Genomic DNA, 17,317 nt, shown 5'->3' with positions numbered 1-17,317 from the left:
CCTCTTTGAGTCCTTTCCCCAGGCTCCTGGGGCAGCAGGGTACTTCCCATGGCTCCAGACTGAAGACAACGAAGTCGAACTCCAATTAAAAGAGGGAGTGTCCCTTTCTCCCCACAGTGGGTCCTGGCTCGTAGCTCATGGGCTCTGACTGGACCATGTGTCCATTCCCAAAGTCACCACGGAGCCCAGGTGACATGGCATGCATCCAGGTGAGGCTGGTTTCCCCGAGGAAATCCAGGCCATTGGACCGGAAGAAGCAGGAAGGTATTGAGTTAGCTGAAGCTCCACCCTGTCCAGGTCTATGTGCCCCACAGCCTGAGAGATCCCCAGGGCGGGAAGGGTGGCCTTTCCTTTTTTACAGTCCAGCACCTGCCCCAGGATCTAGCACATACTCAGTGCTGAGTCAATGTTTGTTGAATGAATTGATGAGTGTGTGGCTGAATGGAAGAGAAATCAGCAGATATTGTCTAAAGGGCCAGAGAGTCAATAGTTCTGGCTTTGCTGCTCTGCTGTTGTAGCGGAAACCAGTCACGGGCAGTACACACAGATGACGGTGGCTGTGTGCTAATAAAACTTTATGCACACTGAAGTCTGAGCGTCATGCAAATTTCACCTGTTGGGAAATACACCAAGCTCCGCGGTCTTCAAAAGCAGGCGGCGCAAGCTTTGGTTTGCTGCCTCCTGGCAGAGAGGACTGGAGGTCAGTAGGCTGCAAAACAACCCACCACGAGTGTCACATCCTCCTTCAGTTCCACACCCCGCCAAGCAGACTTTGTGTGAGGACCATTGTTGTGCCATACATACGTGTGAAAAGGTAACATTTAATTTAGGTCGCGCATCTGGAGCGTGCGGGGAGCTCTCATCAGGCTGTATTTAAATTTCTGCGTTCCACACCAGTGCCTCTGAAATTGTTAAACGGTGCCGTCCTTGCAGCTTTATTAAACCTCGCATGATCCAGCGAAGCTTGACGAATGCAGGGAATGCAGGAGCGGACTTTCTGCCGGAGCCCGTAGATTTGCCAGGCGGGATCCTGCTCCCTCCCAGCGGCTCTGGGAAGCCAACCGCGGCCCCAGCCCCCGGCCCTTTGCGCAGGCGCCCAGCGCCCACCAATTGTGTCTCTAATCAACGGCTTCTAAGCAGGTGAGCATTTATCTCAGTCAGTTACCCCTTATAATTACTGTATTGAACCTAGTTGTCTATAAAATGAATGGTTTGTTCAGACACTTTACCCAAAGAGTTCATTAGGGGTTAAACAAAATGCAATCCCATTTGCAAAGAGTATAATAAATTGTTTCATCTGTGAATTTAGCTGTTCTCCCTAATGCAGACATGGGTGTTACAGTGGCTTTCCCTTGATAGGGTTATGGGTTAATGAAATGCCTTTTCTGTTGCTTATTTTCCTCTCTTCTGTGCTGAGTGATAAGTAGCTAACCAACGAAGCTTGTAATTACAATCTTACAGAAACCGGGCCGATCTGTATATAAATCTCACCATCCAATTACAAGATGTAATAATTTTGCACTCAAGCTGGTAATGAGGTCTAATACTCGTGCATGCGATAATCCCCTCTGGATGCTGGCTTGATCAGATGTTGGCTTTGTAATTAGACGGGCAGAAAATCATTATTTCATGTTCAGGAAAAAATTAGGTTGGTGGGAAGTTAATTTTCTCACCGCTCTCTGAAGCGTAGACAAGAATTTAATGATTTAATCATGATTGTTAGCTCTTTTGCAATCAATTTGTAATGATTGTGTAGCAACTCTCTTCAAGGGAAGCTGCTTTGGAGAGGAGTTTGCAAACAGCCCCGTCCAGGGGGGCCGGCCTTCGAGGGACACGTGACAGCAAGCCCATTAAAGCTGTCTCCAGCACGACGGACATGCGGGCAGCCCAGCCTTCAGGCTTCCAGAAGTGCTCTCTTTCCAGCAGGGTCTGAGCACTTCAGACTTCCAGCGACCCCGATTCCATGCTCATGGAAGGGGATGCTTAGCTGCCCAAGCCTGGAGAATAATTTTGTTGGTGTCATGCGCGGTCGATGTCAGTTTACAAACTCAAGGGCACAAGATGTAACATATCCCATCACTTTCTTTACATTTATGTAATTCTGACTCGGAGACTCATGCTCCAAGGTTGGTGGGACCTATAACTTCAGATCGGTTGAGTTCTCTGCCCTACCTCCCAAGGGGGGTGGACATCCAGGACCTCACGCAGGGCAAAGACCCTCCTGTCTCCCCCTGCATGGTCCCCTCAGGCTGGAAGGCCCGCAGCTCCCCTTCCATGCATGAGACCCAAGCACCTCTGGCGAGGCCAAGAACTGCGGAGCTAGGGTCCAGCCTCCAGAGCTCTGCTGAGATTGTCCACCCGTGGGGAGCAGGTCCTGACCTAGATGAGTCTCCACAAACCTCCTCTCGGGGCTCAGGCCAGCTCCCTGCTTCTCAGGTCGAGGCTCCTCTTGGGCACCCCCAGCCCACTCCAGCAGCTGCCCACCCTCTCGTCAATGGCTTTCCTTTCCCAAATGATCAGAAGAGCCTTCAACTTCAGGCAGCTTCACTTTGCAGCCTTGCTAAAACTCCAGGGGCCAAGAATTACAAAGCCCGCCTACCTGCTTGAAGGGGACGGTAAAGGGAGAACAGACTCTAATTAATATTTCAATAAATTATCCTCCCGTATTGACTCAGACTTCTTTCCGTGTGTTCACCCGATGATTTACTTTCTGAGTGAACCAAACACATTTTCTCTCCCGATATTGGATAGTCTGATTATCACTTGCAGGTATCTGGTTGTTCATGCAAGTCATTCTAGAAGTTTTTATTCAGCTCTAGCTAGATGCGTAAGAATGAGCCAAGCCTATCCTGTGTGTACGGTGGGGTGGGGGGAGGTGAAAAACAGTGTTAACATTTATGAGTGCGTTTTATTGAATTTCATTGGCTCTGTCCATTGTAAAATGCATCGTTATTTTATATACTAAGAAAGTAAAAAGTCATTGCCAACTAAAGTATTATAATGCTCCTTGAATCACTTAGAATTTGTATTTCGTACGTAATGAGAGTGCTTTTTCACACTTACGTAAACATAGATTTTTATCAGAGATCATTCATCTGTACACATAAAAAGGAAAACGTAAGTGAAATAAATTGCTGAAGATATTCCTTAACCATCTTCATATTCAGGGAACAAATTTTCTGAGCTCCGAGGCATTGATGTCGGTGTTTTCTTAAAAGAATACTGCACTACTGTCTTTAGAATTTTCCTTCTGAGAAATGAACCCCTTGTGCAAATTTTGACACCCACGTGCAGGGCACACTAGTGATGTCACGATTGCTCCTGGCCAACATTGCTTCCGATTTTAATGGTGTTAAAATGTGAGAAAAAGGGGGTGCTTCGGTGGCTCAGTCGGTGAAGTGGCTGCCTTTGGCTCAGGTCACGGTCTCGGGGTCCTGGGATGGAGCCTCACATCGGGGGTCCCTGCTCAACAGGGAGTCTGTTTCTCTCTCTCCCTCTGTCCCTCCCCACTCGGTGCCCTCTTGCTGTCAAATAAATCAATAAAATCTTTTTTTAAAAAGTGAGAAAAAAAGTGCATCTCAAAATTGATGAAGACCAAAAGTATCTGGCGTTGGACAGAAGGACAGCTTTTCAGCCAGGGCAGGTGGACTGAGGACCGAGGCATCTTGAGTCAGGCCGTGGTGACGGGGAAAGAGGAAGCTCAGGTCAGCTAGTGTGTTTGCAATTACGTGAGAGGTGAGCTGAGCTCCAGGTTCCAGAACCTTGGAGCCCCTCTCAGGCCTCCCTTGGGGGTCGGGAAGATGGTTGGCGAGCCCCTAGAGGGCAAGCAAGGCAATTGGGGCACAGGAGAGGGCCCCATCAAAATGCTTTGCTAGAGTTTCCACTCTAAGCAGCTGGGTTTTTTGGCTACACCATGTTCATTGCCACTACCAGTCCTCTACTGGTGCTATTTGTCCTACTTGGATACCCTTACATATCACCTCTCTTTCTCCAAGTATTGCCAAGGTGCCTTACACCATCATTAAGGAGGAATTTGGCTAGAGGCAATGTCCCCTATGAAAATACAGCTTCCTTGGGAGGCTTTTCAGCTTGCATACCCCTGGCTCTCACTCTCAGTGCCCAGCTGCCATGCGTATGTCTTGCATTTCCTTGTTCTTACATGTTCCCTCTCACCTCAGGGCCTTTGCACATGCTTGTCCTACTGCTAGAAGGTCTCTTTCCCTGCTCATCCTTCAGGTCTTGGCTCAAGCTTCATCAGGGAAGTCTTCCCTGTAGCCTGAGCAGACTATCCCTTCCACTCATGGGTTCACCCTGTGCCGTGTGACTCTTCCTGCGCAACGCTGGTCACGGTTGCAACTTACATTCCTTCAAGTGATTACCTGACAAATGTCTATATCTCCCATTAGAGTGTTAGCTCCTACAGGGCAGGGGCTGTGTCTGCCCTGCTTCCCAGACCTCGCACAAGGTCTGCTCATGGTTAAGGGCTCTCCCTCATCCTCTATCTTCATGAATGAATGGATCGCTTATAGATGAATGAGTAAATTAGAGCATGGATGATAAACATACGAGGCAATTCTGGTTGCAGCAGGAAGCAACACTGGCCCCTGCTGAGAGTGCGGTTGCCGCCCAACCAGGCGTGGGTGATTATGAATCTCACCCGTGACCCTTGCCATGGACCACAGAGAGCCTAGTGAGCCCTTGGAAAATGACACTGAACAGTTGATTTGAATTATCCCTCTTCTTTCTTCCATTGCCAGCCTGAATTCTTGTCACAGGGCATTTAATCTCGGAAAAACTGCCTCCCCGGGGCGCCTGGGCAACTCAGTTGGTGAAGCGTTTGACTCTTGATTTTGGCTCAGGTCGTGATCTCAGGGTCTTGGGATCGAGCCTCGAGTAGGGCTCTGTGCTTAGTGGAGGCTCCTTCTCTCTCTTTCCCTTTGCCTCTCCCTCAAATAAAAAAATAAATCTTTAGAAAAAACCCTGCTCCCCTACTCTACCCTCTGCCTTGAGGCCCCGTGATCATATTCTGATTTTATCTCCTGATGACTCCAAGGTCATTGATCTGGACCCTGCAGCTGCATGGAGAGCCCCAAGAAGGCAGAGACGGTTGGACCCTTCTCCTGCAGCCACCCTGGGACCAAACACTGACTAGATGTATATGCTTTCCTTGGGGGGTGGGGTACCAGCCTCCCGGCAATGCCCTATGTCTTTTGCCTGGGCTTCAGTTTTCTCTCTGATTCTTGATTTAGTTTTTCTTCTTTTATTATTATATTTTGCAACTGTGGTGAAATCTACATAACATGAAATGTACCATCTCAATCACTTCTAAGTGTACAGTTCAGTGGTATTAAGTACATTCTTACTGGTAAGCATCCATCACCACCTTCCATTCATAGAACATCTTTCCTCTTGCAAAACTGACAATCTGTCCCCATTAAATAATAACGCCCCGTTCCCTGCTCCCCCAGCCCCTAGCACCTGCTGTTCCACTTTCTGTCCCTATGAATTTGACTATTCTAGGAACGTCATATCCATGGGATTATATAGTATTTGTGTCTTGTGCTGGCTTATTTCACTCAGCGTAGTGTCCTCAAAGTCCATCCATGTCGTAGCAGGGGTCAGAATTTCCTGTCTTTTTAAGAGGGGGTGAACCTTCTTTTCAGAGAAAGCAGATCCCCCCCTGAAGTATGATGACAGCTGCGTCAGCTCTCTTCACCTGCAGAGCTTTGTTCCAGATAAAGAGAGATGGTCTGGGGATGTAGACACGTCTTGCTCCATTGAAATCCAAGTTTTTCTCTATTTTGACCTAATTGTGATTGTTTGATGCAGCTTTTACTGGAGACGAGTAGAGAAAAATGACTTTATTTTTAGCTAGAAGTCTGTGCTCATTTAAAATGTCATCATTATTATACCATATCGCTATGATTATAAAACAATTATGCTCACTTTTCAAAGCTTATAAAACAGAAAAAAAAGTAGAAAGTGGAGATCTATGTTCCTATCACCAGATAGAGCCCTGATGACATCTCGGTCATATTTTTCCAGGCCAGGGAGGATCCTGGGACAGGGCAGTAAGGGGACAGGGTGGGCAAGGGGGGTCCTGTTAGTTCCTTCTGACGACGGGAAATGTGTCTTGCTATTTCTTTTCTGTGTAGCAAAGAAGAATAATTTGGAGGGCGCCTGGGTGGCTCAGTTGGTGAAGCGTCTGCCTTGGCTCAGGGCATGATCCCAGGGTCCTGGGATCGAGTCCTGCCTCACATCGGGCTCTCTGCTCAGCGAGGAGTCTGCTTTGCCTCTCCCTCTGCTCCTCCTCCCACTGTTGGTGCTCTCTCTCTCTTTCTCTCAAATAAATAAACAAAATCTTAAAAAAAAAAAAAACCCAAACCCAAGCAAACAAAAACCCAGGAAATAAGTATTGGCAAGGATGTGGAGAACGTGGAACCCTTGGACACGGTTGGTGGGCATATAAAACGGTACAGCTGCTGTGGAGAACAGTCTAGTGTTTTCTAAAAAAAAATTAAACCTGGAATTACCGTAAGACTCAGCAGTTTCACTTCTGGGGAGATACACAAAAGAATCAAAAGCAGGGTCTCAATGAGAAATGTGTATTTGCATGTTGAGAGCAGCTCACAAGAGCCGAAGGTAAAAGCAACCCAAGTGTCCATTGATGGATGAACGGATATACAAATGAGGTATAAAAATAAAAATTGGGCGGAGGGAAAGAAATCCAAGCAAAAGCTGCTGACGAGCGTACACCTCGAGGAGAATCACCCAGTGCAACAGAGAGAGAGTTGGAGAGATGGGCTTCCGGAGACTCAAAGGATTTGTTTGCAATATGGTCTTTCTACAAAAAGGAAATCAGAGTCTTGATGAAAAAGCAAACTAGCAAAGCTCAGGCAAGAAACGGAGAGAAGGCAGAAACTTTACAGAGTCGAATGCACTGCTGAAACGGACCACCACAAACATGCCCAGGGGAAAAATTCAGCCAGGGAGGTGGTGAGCAAACAGGTCGGAGAACACTGTGACACCGAAAGGGAAGAGAATACAAAGTATAAATATCAAAGTGGTGGGGGATGATAAACATGGAAGACCACGGTCCAACGTACACATGTCATCATCTGGTGTGGAGGGTACTGGGGGACGGGGCTCAAGTCCGGGGGGGAAATAGCTGGGTGCACCCCAAACTTCTCCTTAGCAATTTGCAGTTCATAAAGCAATAACGTTTATGATGCTCTCGTAGGAAAAAATAAGACCCTCAAGCGGATGTCCAGCCAAACTAGCACTCAAGTATACAGACAACACGTACTCTTAAGTATCCAAGAACTTAGTGATGTAGGACCTGGGATCCTTCTTGGGAAAGAGAGAGAGAGACAGAGACAGAGAGAAGGGAGGGAGGGATGAAAGAAAGAAGGAAAGAGAGAAAGAAATAAAGAAAGGAAGGAAGGAAGGGAGGGAGGCAGGGAGGAAGAAACAAATGCTTAATGCTTAATGGAATCTAGCCAACTCAGGGATGAACCAAAGTAAAGAAGAATTCTGAAATGAGAGGTGATGGAGGGGACCCATTTATCCCATTCGATACCGCAGCTCAGACTGAAGAGCTCAGGGATTAGGACACAGAAGAGCGTATGCATGTTGTTGACTCGAACTATAAAGCTGATGATAACTACAGGAAAAAGATGAGTGTTAGATGCGTGTGCTAGGGCCGCTCTAAAAAGGACCCCCGGCTGGGGGGCTCGAACAACAGAAATGTCTTGTCTCACAGCTCTGCAAGCTGGAAGCTTGCGATCTAGGTGTTGGGGGGTTGGTGCCCCCCAGAAGCGTCTAGTGGTTTGCCAGCAGCTCCCGGTGTCCCCGATCTCCCCCTTCATCTTCACACGGTGCTGTCCCTGTGTGTGCACCTGTCTCTATGTCCGGATTTCCCCCTTTTCATAAGGACACCAGTCCTACGGGTTAGGGCCCACTCTGCTGACTTCAACTTGACCTAGATTTCTTTTGGGAAGACTTTATTTCCAAATAACCTCACATTCTGGGGTACTTGGGCTGAGGGTTTCAACATGTGAGCTTTGGAGGACGTGATTCAAGCCTGAACAAGTAAATGGGTGGAGACTTGAGAGGAAGGACCAGCACACAGCGGTAAAGCTGAAGTGTGGGGCTTACCCAACCGACTAACTCCAAACTCTTCAGTTTTTCGTAATCTTTGGTTCCTTCACTTTAAATAGGTCTTGTCGTAAATAAACATGTAGCTGGAAGCTCAGCGAGTGCTTCAGGTTCACTTCCTTTCTTTCTGTTAAATTCAATTAACATTGATTTCTTTTCATGAAAAACATCAATTTAAAAAAATTGTTTTAAATTCAAAGCAAGGAAGCAGATCCACAAGAGATCATTCCAGCACCATCTGTGAGGTGTCACACTAGAGCAGGGGCTGTCCAACCCGGGGCGGGCCTGGCGGTCACTGCGCAGCAATGTCTGGAAACATTTCTGACGGTCCTGACTTACAGAATGGGTGCTCCGGGCATCTAGTTGGTAGAGACGAGGGATGCTGAAACTTGGAAGCTTCTCCCTTCTTCCCAGCAAGCATTATCCAGTCCAAAAATGTCATTAGAGCCAAGGCTGAGAAATCCTGCACTGGTAGCGGGGGTGGGGGGGGGGGGCGGGGGTGTCAAGCTATGGGAAAGGAGGGAAATTGCAACTTAGCCCGAACACCTCCTAGGATTTATTCATATGGGACATCTTGGCTGTGCTGTCTCTCAAAGGAATTTGTACATGGGAAAGCCTGCTCAAATAGGGTACTGCATCTCCTAAAGGAATCATCGTTAATGGGGACATTGTAGGCACCATACCAAGCAAATAGGGGAGAAGCAAAAGTGGGGCATGGAGAATTTTCTGGGTGGCTCCAAGCATTACCAGTGGGCAGACCACAGGCTTAGAGTTCTGATGCACACTTTGGGGACAACCTTGACCAAGAACCCTCGCTCTCATGGGCTGCCCCCCGTTTTGCCAGACCCCAGGTCCCCGAAAAGCGTGCAGCCTCTGTGCCACCCCATGAGTTCCTGAAGCCTCCCGCTTGCTCACCTCATCATCCTAGGAAGTCCCCCCGCCTCCCTCTTTGGGACCTGGCTACAGGTCCCCTCGCCTGGAACTGCCCCCACTTGGCCATCCTTCTCGAGTGCCTTTGAAGATCTCCGGCTTTTCCGGTCCGGAAGCCGCACATGGGGTCAGGCGTTGGAGCCCGCTAATCACTCTGTTCTGCCAGGGCCCGAGTGCCACGGAGCCTCTTTTCATGCCTATTTAAAGCCTCCGAGGGGCTTTCAAGTGCTCTTTGATAAATCATAGTAAGTGTTATTCCGGCCACTCCAGCACCGTACCTGCTTGAGCCCCCCGCCCCCAGCGTCGGCAGCTGCTCTCCATCACCGCATCTTGCTGGCGACAGTAATTCATTCCACTCGCGCTGACGAGCTTCGTTCCCATTTATTTGCCCATTATGAGCTGTGTCACTCCACTTACCCTCTCGACAGTAGATGGTTTGAAAAATGCAACTGTAACAAATATTCGGGAGAAGGGGGGGGAAAGGAGGGAAATCAAACCTCCGAGTTCAGAGTCCAAAAACCCCCCAGATAATGAATAAAGAACGCTCTCGAATTATCTCCATCAGCAACAGCATCAGGGATGCCGCAGACATTTTCAAGTGTTCCTGAGAAATAAGTCGCCTTCCCTCTCTGCTCTCAGGTCTGTGTTGTCCGAAAGCGGGTCTACATCAAATATCATTCTCAGGTCAGGGAAATAATTAGGCTGCGGTGTCTGCTTTTACCTTTGAAATCAGAGAGGACTGGGCGTTGTTTTCTCCTTTGCCTGTTGAAGGCCAAGGGCCCCACTCTGTAGCCCCCCTCCTCCTGTTGTGATGATTGGAATGACTTTCAAGAAACTGAGGCAGGTCAGAAAGGTAATGCCTCTTTTCCTAGGTCTCAAAGCTTATACAAACCGAGACTTGAAACGGAGTCTTCTAACACCATAGTGACTCGGCTCATGCTGGCTTATATAACACCTTTGTGAGTAGTATAGAAAGTTGCCTCCTCCCGTGTAGCTAGGATGTGGCTTGGCTTACTGATGGTTCCTTGTGTGAAGAAAAGCTGCCCCTTCCTCTGAGCAGACACAGCCCCATGCGAGGTCACATGGTTTGGTGTGCAGCATGTGGGCTGAGTTTAGCTTTGCTCATGCCCCCAGCTGGAAGCCTTTGTGCAGTGCACATCCTGCACAACCATACATGGGTTGGTCTCCTTCTGGGAACTCTGGGAAAGTCTCCTTCCTATGGGATGTAGGGAGTCAGAATAGACGAGGCTCTATCTAAACTTTATCAAGTAAGCTGGCAGCATGTGCCCAAACCAAAAGGTGAAGCAGGATGAGAGAGAAGCTATAGAATGGTAGGGCTTGGCCCCAGAGGGTTGTCTGCACCCAGGCCACAGTGAGAGGAACAGGTCCAGGAGAGGGATCCAGGGCTGAGGGTGTGCAGGCAGAGTGTGCCTGGCTCTGGGGATAGGCCAGCCACATAGAGGAGGCCTGTGGGGCTGGAGGCAGGGCCCATCTCTGGAGCCATGGCAGCTGCCGGAAGGCTAGGATTTGGCAACAGATGTGGGGTGATGTCATGACTACAACCACTGTTTGAACCCTATCACTCTACCGCACTCATGCTACCAGGGAAACTCTGATCTAGTCTAAGGCCCAAGTTCCACCCTTAATCCCTAGTGCAAATCTGAGTCAGCCCTGTGTATGGTATCCCTCCAAAGGGGCGGGAAGGGCCCCTGCAGCTGGGGGGCCTGGGAACCCCAGGGGCTCAGGTCTTGGAAACAGAAGAGAGGCTTAGGGGGAGGTTTGGAGGACTGCGGGGACAGCCTGGCTGTGGGGTCGGCTGAGGCTGAAGACCATTGGCCCCACCTGTCCCTGTTCCCCTCCTACCTGGTTTCCGAGACCCACGCATCAGTGGACTCATTGTGGCTTTGTCTCTCACGAGCTCTGTGACCTTGGCAATTTAAGCCCTGTGAGACTCAGTCTCCTCATCTATAAAATGGGTTAATACCATTCACATCACAGGTCACTGTAATATTTCAATGAGAAAATGTGCTTTGTGAAGTGCCGGACAGGGGACATAGTCAGTAGATGCCCGACAAACAGTAATTATTAATCCGATCATCGTCATCACTATCACCCCAGCAGGCGCATTCTGAAGCTTGTCCCATCCCTTCCTAAATCTCCGAGTCTCATCATCCTGCCTCTCCCTCTCTCATTTGCTGGTTATCCATTCTCCCCTGGGAGTCCTGCTTGGCTTTCCAAAACACAAATGATTGCTGGGTAGGCAGAGAAAATACCTTTCTCCATTTTCCTTAGGTTATTTTAATTTCTACTTCAAACACCGTTCCACTGGGTAGGTGCGGGAGCTGATCTCTGCCTTCGGGTGGCCAGGTCAGTCTTTCTGGGAGCCGAGGCATTGAACTGGGTTGGGGAGGGGGTGCTCAGCAATCCACAGAGGTCGCTCTCACTTGTTGAGATTTTGGGGCAGGCACTGTGGGTTCCTTGCTCTATAGTGCCCTCCCCTTTACCTTTCTTCAAGTTGTAATTATCAAATGTGAAAAAGTTGTATACATACTTACATCTAAATGTCCCCTGGGAGGCTTTTAGGAAAGTTTTTTTTGTAATCTTACTAAAAGAGAAGAACATCCCAACCATTACCTCTCTCACATTCTCTCACCCTTGCAAGTTGCTTTGGATACTGTAGTGTGAAGGTGTGATGGTTGGGGCTGCTGCAGCCAACTTGCAGCCATGAGGAAAAGACCAAGAGAATCACATAGAAGCTGACCTACAGCCCTGACACCACTGAGCTGCCAAACCCATACCCCGGAGTAGGCACGAGCCAGGAGAGGTGAGTTCAGTCAGTTGGGCAAGAACAATCTTCTGGGGTCGACAAGCATGTACTGATGGGTGCTGGGTGTTGAGGACTATGTTAGGCCTGGAGATAAGACAGAAAGACCATCACAATTCCTTCCCTCCATCACAACACTTGCGTAGCTAAAGGACATCTTGCACTTGCAAACTTCTCTGCAGTGGGCCTTCCTAGGGCTGGGTTCCAGGCTCGAAATCTCGTGGTTTGTCCCGGGGCAGCTTGTTAAAGTCATTCTGACCTCAGTTTCCCCTCACGGGAAGTGAGAATAGTTGTACCCTCTCGTAGGCTCCTCTGGGATGATGGCCGTAAGAGCTGAACACGGGCTAAGAGTTGGTTTCTGCGATGTTTATGACTTGACTACCGCAATTATTAATAAATATCACTGCTCTGGAGTCAAGAGGGCATTGCTGGAACCCCCTTAGTAGTCATGCCTAGTGTCCTGGGCCTGGGCCCACATCTGGGCGTCCAGGAGGGTCTCAGTGCCCACGTGGACCTGTTTGGAGGGCAGGGTGGCCTCACACAGGGACTCCACGTCCTCGCGATGGAGACCCCGAAGAGAAATTAATTCTCTCCATTCGGGGCCCTCCTCTTTATTACCTATTCATCAAAAATTGCCCAGCGTTTGTGCATTTTTCATTACAAGAGTCAACATTTGCCACGTTAATAAAGCAAGGGGCTGCTTTTCTCATCTCAGAAATAGAATATGTAAGGACACGGCCCCTTTGATGTTTCTCAGCCAATACAATATGTATCCGAGTGAGGATGAAAGCCGTCCTGTTAGGGCCGGGCTGCGGAGGCAGGCGCGGGGGTGGAGCGGGGCGGGTGGGGGGTGCAGCAGGTGTCTCTGGAAGAGGCGCGGGGAGGCCGGAAGTCGTGACGTCCAGAGGCTAAGAGAGGACATGCGGAGGCCGAGCAGGGTACCGAACCTGGTTCCTGGGCCAAGGGTGGCAGTGGAGGTCAGTTGCAGGGTCAGCTCCCGGCGTCTGGAAGGACGGTGATCAGGGAAAGAGAAGCACCTTTCTCTCAAGGTTGTGTGCGTCACGTGGGACCACGGCGGTGCGTGTGTTCCGTGGCGGAGACGCACACTGGCTTCCGTCATCAGCAGTAGCCTCCCGTCCCGAGCAACTATGATGCCAGGGCTGTGGGAGGCGCTCGAGCCCCGGGACTCCCTGGTCCTTGCCCCTGCGGAGCCGACAGTCCAGCTGGGGAGAGGCGCCCACCGCGGGCCTGGCAGGTCCAAGCTTCTGCCGGAAATCAGGATGGGCCTGGGAGCTGGGCCCTGGGCAGGGCGGACCGAAGCGGGCCTGCGTCTGGCTCCCGGTGGCTCCAGCCTTGCCCTCCTCAGGTTGTTGTAAAGGCTCGTCGTCCTCTCTCTAGAAGGTCGCTGATGCCAATAAGGACCATGGACAGTCAGGGCGGAAGGCAGACACCTGAAAGGTCAGAGAGCCCGCGGGCAAGTGACAGCAGATGGAGTCCTTGTCTGACTCGGCTCAGGCCCCTTGAGGAAAGGCTCTTCACCATGTTCAGCCTCAGTTGTCTCATCTGTAAAATGGAGCTCCTGTGAGCCACTGACCCTGAGTACCGACGCGCAGGGGCCACTCGAGGTAATGCGTGGACACGAGGCCGGGGAGTGCTTGAGTGAGGACGCTGGTCCCGTGACGCCTTTCTGCTGCCGAGCTTGGTTCCAGTCGCTGGGTGGTGACGTGGGACGGCCGCAGCACCTTCCCGGCATGGCTGCTGTGACGTGTACGAGAGCGTCTCTACACAAACTCCCCAGAACCCTTCCAGGCCCTAGGCCCACCCTTGCTCTCAGGGGGTCTCCTCTGCGTGGCGGAGAGAGACGAAGAACAGATATATATAAAGGGGTGTCATGGATCAAGTGACCACACGTCCCCCGATTACATCAACTGTCCCAGCACAATGACGAAAGCACCCCCTTTTCACACTCAAAGTCGTCTGGGCTGGAAGACTAATTCTAGACTCACCTTCACTCTGAAGAAAATTAAAGACGGCAATGAGTAAAAGAGTGATTGGGGGGGGGCATCACTAATGGACCAGGAAGGCCACTCAGAGGATATGATGTTTTCATGAAGACCCGAGTTGGGGGAAGGAGTCAATCATGTGACAACCAGGTGAATGATCATCAGGTGAACAGCAAGGGCAAAGGCCCTGAGGCAGCACCAAGCATTGGGTATTGGAAGAACAGGGGGGCTAATCATGGGACTGAGCAGAGGAGAGAGTGATGCCAAAGGAGGGTCCAGGGGTAGGCAGGGCCAGATCACAGAAGGCCTGGTGGGCCTAGGAAAGAAAATTTACATTTTGTTCTCTAGGTCAGAGGTCAGCAAGCTTTTTGTGTCAAAGGCCATATAGTAAATAATTTAGACCTCCAGGCCATAAGCTCTCTGTTGTGCATACTTGACTATGGTTATACTTACTCGACTACAAAAGCAGCCATAGCCCATATGCAAACAAATGGAGGAGGCTGTGTTCCAATAAAACTTTATTGACAAGAACCGGGAGCAGGGCCAGAGTTGACCCCAGGCCATAATTTGCCAAGACCACACTAGGTAATGGGAGGCCATGGGTGGATTTTAAGCAATGGCCTGACCATGGTATGACCTGATCTGATTTGCATTGCTAAATGAGTCTCTCTAGTTGCTATGGGGACAATGGACCACCCTGGGTCAGGAAGGATAGCTGCGTAAAAAACAAACGAATGCAGATGTCCCTGTAATTGGTGGTGTCTTGGACTCAGGAGCTCACAGAGGACACGGAGAGAAGTGACGGATTTGGGAGCTGTTTGGAAGGGAAGCATCCCAGAAGGGTTCCCATTGAGCTCTATCACTGGGAAACGTGGGTCAAACACAAGGTGTGATTATCAGCCCTGCTGTCTGTGTGCTTTTGCTCGTCAAAGGGCTGGCTAGCCTGGCTGTCACCAGCCCCCCGCAATCAGCTTTGCAGAAATCACCCCTTCGGTTCAAATCCCTTACAAAAGCCCAGGCTGCAATTATAAATCTTCATAGCTGCACAGCATCCATAAAAGAGGTAATTTTAATATTTGGTTCAACTTCAAAGCAGTAACTTAGAATTATATATACCCCATTAAAATATAATGTTTTCCCCCAAAACTAATCAAATGGCTAAATCAATTGTTGGTGGATTGCCAGTGGCCTGAGGATCAATGGGAATGGAAAATGTATTCTATATTTTCCTTGTTACATCGAGTTAGAGTGCATATTTTATTAATGCTCATCCTTTAGAGACCAGATTTGTGCATTCGCTAAAATAAACACTACAATCTTGAGGGCTTGGTTGGATGGAGTGAGCAGAAGTGTAAGGGCAGAGAACACTTTCCAAGGAGGCAGCCACTCCAGAGCGCTGGTGGGGTGATGGGAAGTGCCGGGGGACTGGGATCCAGGGAACGTGGGTCTTGCCATCTACTACTCATGTGTTCAATGACTTTGGAATATGTCCTTTCTCTTAGTCTCTCTATTTGTCAAATGGGGAGTTTGGGCACCATCAATGAAGGTAAACAGGTTTTGTGTTAATTTAACTCAATCAGTAGGCACTGCGTGGAGCCTTGCATGGGGAAGGATTCTGAAACCATGGCAGGGCTCAGAGGGAGGGAGTTCTGCAATTGATTAGTAATGTCTGCCATGAGTGTGGGTTAAGCACCCTGACAGCTAGGCATTTGTGATTCTGGACTAAATGCATTCTAAGTTCTCTTTTGTTTCTCACAGGTTGAGTAAAGGTTTAGTAGTCTGAGCAGAAAGTCTCCTTTACGACTTGTAGGATCTTCTCAGGCTTTCCATAAATGGTTTCTCATGCTTCTCTATGGCTAGCTGTGGCTGGACTAGAACTTCCCTGCTCTGTGTTCTATATGTCAATTGCCCAATATCAATAATGCCACTTTGCACCAAGAACCGTAGATTCAAACGTTCATAGGCCATGGGAACAGCTTCATGTAGCAGGGACCATGCAGAAGGACATCCTATTTAAGGGACAGACACCTAACATAAAGCACGAAGGTGACCTGTGTCTCCTGGAGTTCTCCAGCCACACCAGGGAGAAGCTAATCAGGAGGGTAGGACTCTCCCCTTATCTCCCGAGCTTCTCTCTTTCTTTGGTGAACTATCACCACCCCCCCCCCTTGGCTGCTGCATTGCTGGGTCACAAGCAATGGTGACAGACCGGGGCAGCAAAGAAATTGATTGGAAAGCTGTAGGGAAGTGGTCACTGGGTTGGGGGGGGGCGGCAGAAATGGTTCAGGAAAAGGGGGCGCTGGAGCTCAGCGTACTGAAATGGAACAGTCGTGTGGGGGTACTGCCCTTGCCATGTTTTTGACTTAAGTTTTTGGGTCCTGGGAGACGGAGGGTCCACGTGAACAACCTGGGCTACAGACCCACACGGTGGAGGACAGAGAATATCCCAAAAGAGGACAGAAGAAGGGGAAAATGGATGTTGGGCGCTCGAGAGCCGAACGTATCTGGAGTCAGCCCACCACACGCACAACATCCTTCTTGCCTGGGATTGTCTCCTTCTCCCAGGATGCCAGGGGTGGAAGGCAAATTCCTTTTATGCATTTTCCTTGTTAGGGTTCACATGTCGTGCTGGCGTTTACAAATGACCAGGATTCCCATTATGGGGCCGGGCATTTTACATTAAGATTGAGTTTGATCCTTGCCGCAATTCTTCAGGGAAGAGAATGGCTCCCTGTTCTCCTCCCTGTGGCTTCAGAGAGGACATGAAGTGGGATGGAGCTGGGATTTGGACCCAGGCCATGCTGGCCGGCAAGCCTGTACGCTTTCTACTGTCACTGTTTGGCTTAACCCTTTGGCCATGTCTCTAAGAAACTTGAAGGAAATCCTTGAAGACTGGGTAAGGAGACCTTATGAGTGGCACTCCTTGATGTCATACCTGAGATTGTCGCTTCCTGCCAAGAAATGGCCCGCCTTTGCTGGTTGACCCGGAGCGCATGGAATCTCTTCCTCTCGCAGTGAGTTCAAGGGCATTATTTCAGGGCTGCCTGCCCTTCCGACAGACAGGTCATCCCAGGTTCTCCTGGAGGGTCCTTGGGACCAACAAATTCATTTCTTGGCCGTTCCCCCAGGTTTCTCTGGAAAAGTGGGAGCCTGGCACCTTTATTGAAGGCCGGCCCTCCTCCCACTCGGAGGGGCTGGCCATCCACCCTTCAGTGCCAAAGAACTGAATTGCATGTCTCCGTTTCCCCCTCAGTGCCGCAACCAGGACCCCTGATTAAACTCTGTGCATGGATTTAAGGCCCTGGGTTGTACATTCACCCCATAAGCAGAGCTGTCTTACTAGTTTTGCACTTGGAGGCTTGGTACTATGGGCCTGTGCGCCCTGTCAATGGTGGAAGCAGAA

The sequence above is a fragment of the Ursus arctos genome, unplaced genomic scaffold, assembly GCF_023065955.2.
Source record: "Ursus arctos isolate Adak ecotype North America unplaced genomic scaffold, UrsArc2.0 scaffold_19, whole genome shotgun sequence".
In the NCBI taxonomy this organism is placed as follows: domain Eukaryota; kingdom Metazoa; phylum Chordata; class Mammalia; order Carnivora; family Ursidae; genus Ursus; species Ursus arctos.
The sequence above is the reverse complement of the archived record's forward strand: the minus strand, read 5'-3'. Positions refer to the sequence as shown.